The following is a 5,768-nucleotide window of genomic DNA, read 5'->3' as shown; positions in this document are numbered from 1 at the left end:
ATCCTCACATCCCTAGCTAACGTTGGCCACCAGTACTTCGTGCTAAGGCAGTGCACTGTCCGGCCGATACCCGGATGGCCAGAGGAGGGGGACGTATGAGCCCAACAAATGAGGCGATCGCGTACCTCGAGCGGAACGTACGTCCGACCCACAGGACACTGTGGAGGACTCGGGTCGGTGCGTAACGCCCGCTCGATCTCACCATCAACCTCCCACACCACCGGAGCAACCAGACAGGACTCTGGTAGTATGGGCGTGGACTCAACTGACCTCTCCTCTGCGTCATACCGCCGAGACAGAGCATCTGCCTTCCCGTTCTGGGACCCAGGGATGTATGTGATTTTAAACACAAACCGGGCTAGGAACATAGTCCAGCGAGCCTGGCGAGGATTCAGTCTCCTAGCTGCCCGGATGTACTCCAGGTTACGATGGTCAGTTAGAATGAGGAAAGGGTGTTGAGCCCCCTCGAGCCAATGCCGCCACACCTTTAGGGCCTGTACCACGGCTAACAGCTCCCTGTCTCCTACGTCATAATTCCGCTCCGCCGGACTGAGCTTCTTACTGTAAAACGCACAGGGACGGAGTTTAGGTGGAGTGCCAGAACGCTGGGAAAGAACGGCCCCTATCCCGGCCTCTGACGCGTCCACCTCTACTTGGAACGGTAAAGAGGGATCCGGATGCGCCAACACCGGCGCCGAGGTAAACAGGTCCTTCAGTCTCCCAAATGCCCTGTCCGCCTCAGCTGACCACCGCAAGCGCACCGGACCCCCCTTTAACAGAGACGTTATGGGAGCTGCCACCTGTCCAAAACCCCGGATAAACCTCCGGTAATAATTCGCAAAACCCAAGAACCGTTGCACCTCCTTCACAGTGGTTGGGGTCTGCCAATTACGCACAGCTGACACCCGGTCTACCTCCATCTTCACCCCTGACGCAGATAACTGGTAACCCAGAAAGGAGACCGACTTCTGGAAAAACAGACATTTCTCTGCCTTGACATATAGGTCATGCTCCAACAGCCTCCTCAATACTCGGCGCACCAGGGCTACATGCTCAGCACGGGTAGGACTATACACCAGAATGTCGTCGATGTACACAACTACTCCCTGTCCCTGCATGTCCCGGAAAATCTCATCGACGAAGGATTGGAAGACTGAGGGAGCATTCATCAACCCATATGGCATGACTAGATACTCGTAGTGTCCGGAAGTCGTGCTAAACGCTGTCTTCCATTCATCGCCCTCTCGAATGCGCACCAAGTTATATGCGCTCCTAAGATCCAATTTTGTAAAGAACTGCGCACCGTGCAGTGACTCCGTCATAGTCGCAATCAGAGGAAGTGGATAGCTGTACTTCACTGTGATCTGATTGAGACCGCGGTAATCAATACACGGGCGCAGACCTCCATCCTTTTTCTTCACAAAAAAGAAACTTGAGGAAGCGGGTGAAACGGAGGTCCGTATGTATCCCTGTCTAAGAGACTCAGAGATGTACGTCTCCATAGCCTTTCTCTCCTCTTGAGACAAGGGATACACATGGCTCCGCGGGAGAGCTGCTCCTGACTGGAGATCTATCGCACAATCCCCCCGTCTATGAGGCGGCAGCTGCGCCGCCCTAGTCTTACTGAACGCCAGTGCCAAATCCTCATACTCGGGGGGAATCTGCAGTGCTGGCATTAGATTCGGACTCTCCACCGAGGTCGCCCCTATGGAAACACCCAGACACCGCCCCTCACATTGAGCAGACCACCCTTTAAGAGCTTTCTCTCGCCACCTAATAATAGGGTCATGAGTCATCAACCAGGGAAGACCCAGCACTACCGGATACGCAGGAGAGTCAATCAGATAGAGCTGAATTCTCTCCTCATGACCCTCCTGCGCCATCATCTGAAGGGGTGCTGTGACTTCCCTAATCAACCCAGACCCCAACGGACGGCTATCTAGGGCATGGACGGGGAAAGGCTTCTCCACTGGAAGGAGGGGGATCCCTAACTCTATACAAAACTGGCGATCTACAAAATTCCCAGCTGCGCCTGAATCTACCAGCGCCTTATGCTGGGAACGAGGTGCAACCTGTGGGAAACAAACAGGCAAGGTTAGGTGCACGACAGAAAGCTCTGGGTAAGCAGGGCGCCTACTCACCTGGGTGGACCCCCCAATGCGTGACCTGCCTTCTCCCTCACTGGAGAACCCGCCCCAACACCTAGCCGCGGTGTGCCCTCCACGACCACAGTTGGTGCAAGGGCCGGGTCCCCTCGGGCTCCTCCTCCTGCGTTCCCTAGCGCCAGCACCTCCGAGCTCCATAGGGCTCGGCTCGGAGGTGTTGGAGAGTGGAATGGGCGAACCCCCCCTCCCGGGACGCCCACGGGTGGCGAGCAGGGTATCCAGCCGGATGGCCATGTCGACAAGCTGGTCGAAAGTCAACGAAGTGTCCCTGCACGCCAACTCTCGCTGGACGTCCTCCCGGAGGCTGCAGCGGAAATGGTCGATATGGGCCCGCTCATTCCACCCTGCATCAGCCGCTAGGGTCCGAAACTCCAAGGCAAAGTCCTGGGCGCTCCTCATCCCCTGTCGGAGGTAGAATAACCGCTCCCCCGCTGCCTTCCCCTCTGGTGGATGGTCGAACACAGCGCGGAAGCGGCGGGAGAACTCCGCATAGTTCGTGGTAGCGGCGTCCATTCTCCTCCACTCGGCGTTGGCCCACTCCAACGCCTTGCCGGTGAGACAGGAGATGAGGGCTGAGACGCTCTCGTGTCCCGAGGGCGCCGGGTGTACGGTGGCGAGGTAGAGCTCCACCTGCAGCAGGAACCCTTGACACCCGGCAGTGGAGCCGTCGTACGCCCTCGGGAGCGAGAGCCGAATCCCACTTGGTTCCGGAGATGAGACAGGAGGGCTGACCGATGGAGCTGGGTCGGTTCGTGGAGGTGTGGGAACCCCGCTGGTCTCCCATCGGTGCAGGGTATTCATCACCCCCTCCAGGGCGTGACAGACCTGATTGATGCGGTCCTCCTGACCACGAAGACGTTCAGCCATCTCGGCTGTCGGCGTGGTCTCTCCTGCTGATTCCATGATGATGCGTGATTCTGTCAGAGTGGTGTGTGTAGGTGAGTGGAAGGAATCAAGCGCAGGAACCAGGATGACTTCAACCGTCTTTAGTAATGTTCAAAAACACGTGAACAATGAGTCGCCAACCCAACCGGGTGGCGCAAACAATTACGCACAAAACACAGTGCGTCTAAACAAGAAAAGCGCACGCAGTGCGAGCTCTCGGGTAACAACAACGAGAGATACAATAAACTTCTCAGAGGCAGGCTGACAATAAACAATCACGCATAACACCTGACCCAAACACACGAAACTAAATAGGGAAACAATTAAGACACAAATAAGGGACAGGTGTTATGAACAGACAAAACCAAATGAACATGAAACATAGAACGGTGGCAGCTAGTACTCCGGAGACGACGACCGCCGAAGCCTGCCCGAACAAGGAAGAGGAGCAGCCTCGGCCGAAACCGTGACAAAGGGTTAAAACAGAAAAAGAAAAAAAAAAGTGTCTAGCACTGGGTTTTGAACTGGCAATCCTCTGAGCCATAGCTCGCAGTTTAAGCCCTTCCTTTATCCCCATCCACAATGCCGTAGCAAGCCGGAGCCCTATCCACGTCCCTGTATCCTGGGGACCTGGACAAATGTCTAATACTGCTACAGGGTGATGAAGAAATGCAGGCTGATCCCCAGTCAGGGAGAAGCTGTTCCTGAAAGATGGAAGAGTAGAATAAAACTAGAATAAAAACAGGAGGATGATATGCATATCCTAAACTTGATAACCGGTGCTGTGCTCATTTCTGTATCTGTGTTTAGGACCGTCCTTTATGTCTCCTCAGGGCCTACTTGAACACACAGGACCTGACATAAAAAAAAGAGACATTTATGGTCTGTTTGCATATAGTTTAGAGGCTATTTATACAGACAATGTGTATAAAACCCATATAAACTCTATATTTTATTATATAACAATATTTTAGGTTGACAATCATTATATTACACACACACACACACACACACACACACACACACACACACACACACACACACACACACACCAGTGGGGCTCCTCAGAAGAGGAAGGGGAGAACCATCCTACCATCCTACTAAAATGTAAAATAATGAACATTAAAAAAGTTTTCCTTTTTAGATAGAACTATACTAAATATATTATACGTGCAAATACATTACAAAGTACAGAAGAGTAATAGACAAGAACAACATTAAATATTACATTAAATAAAAAAAATACTGTATATATAAACAAAATATGAGTTACATATGGGAAAGACACCTAGAGACAACAAAAATACTATTTACACATTATTCATACAGTACCAGTCCAAAGTTTGGACACACCTACTCATTCAAGGGTTTTTCTTTATTTTTTACATTTTTTTACATTGTACAACAATAGTAAAGACATCAAAACAACCCATATGGAATCATGTAGTAACCAAAAAAGTGTTAAACAAATCAAAATATATTTCATATTTGAGATTCTTCAAAGTAGCCACCGTTTGCCTTGATGACAGCTTTGCACACTCTTGGCATTCTCTCAACCAGCTTCATGAGGTAGTCACCTGGAATGCATTTCAATTAACAGGTGTGCCTTCTTAAAAGTTAATTTGTGGAATTTCTTTCCTTCTTAATGTGTTTGAGACAATCAGTTATGTTGTGACAAGGTAGGGGTGGTATACAGAAGATAGCCCTATTTGGTAAAATACCAAGTCAATATTATGGCAAGAACAGCTCAAATAATCAGAGAGAAATGACAGTCCATCATTACTTTAAGACATGAAGGTCAGTCAATCCGGAAAATGTCAAGAACTTTGAAAGTTTCTTCAAGTGCAGTAGCAAAAACCATCAAGCGCTATGATGAAACTGACTCTCATGAGGGCCGCCACAGGAAAGGAAGACCCAGCGTTAACTCTTCCGCAGAGGATAAGTTCAGTAGAGTTGCCAGCCTCAGAAATCGGCAATTAACTGCACCTCAGATTGCAGCCCAAATAAATGCTTCACAGAGTTCAAGTAACAGACACATCTCAACATCAACTGTTCAGAGGAGACTGCGTGAATCAGGCATTCATGGTCTAACTGCTGCAAAGAAACCACTACTAAAGGACACCAATAAGAAGAAGAGACTTGCTTGGGCCAAGAAACACGAGCGGTGGAAATCTGTCCTTTGGTCTGATGAGTCCAAATGTGAGATTTTTGGTTCCAACCTCCGTGTCTTTGTGAGACGCAGAGTAGGTGAACGGATGATCTCCGTATGTGTGGTTCACACGGTGAAGCATGAATGAGGAGGTGTGATGGTGTGGGGGTGCTTTGCTGGTGACACTGTGAGTGATTTATTTAGAATTCAATGCACACTTAACCAGCACGGCTACCACAGCATTCTGCAGCGATACGCCATTCCATCTGGTTTGCGCTTAGTGGGACTATCATTTGTTTTTCAACAGGACAATGACCCAAAACACACCTCCAGGCTGTGTAAGGGCTATTTGACCAAGAAGGAGAGTGATGGAGTGCTGCATCAGATGACCTGGCCTCCACAATCACCCGACCTCAACCCAATTGGGATGGTTTGGGATGAGTTGGACTGCAGAGTGAAGGAAAAGCAGCCAATAAGTGCTCAGTATATGTGGGAACTCCTTCAAGACTGTTGGAAAAGCATTCCAGGTGACTACCTCATGAAGCTGGTTGAGAGAATGCCAAGAGTGT

Source organism: Coregonus lavaretus (genome assembly GCF_964263955.1).
Source record: "Coregonus lavaretus genome assembly, chromosome: 1".
Taxonomy (NCBI): Eukaryota; Metazoa; Chordata; class Actinopteri; order Salmoniformes; family Salmonidae; genus Coregonus; species Coregonus lavaretus.
The sequence above is the reverse complement of the archived record's forward strand: the minus strand, read 5'-3'. Positions refer to the sequence as shown.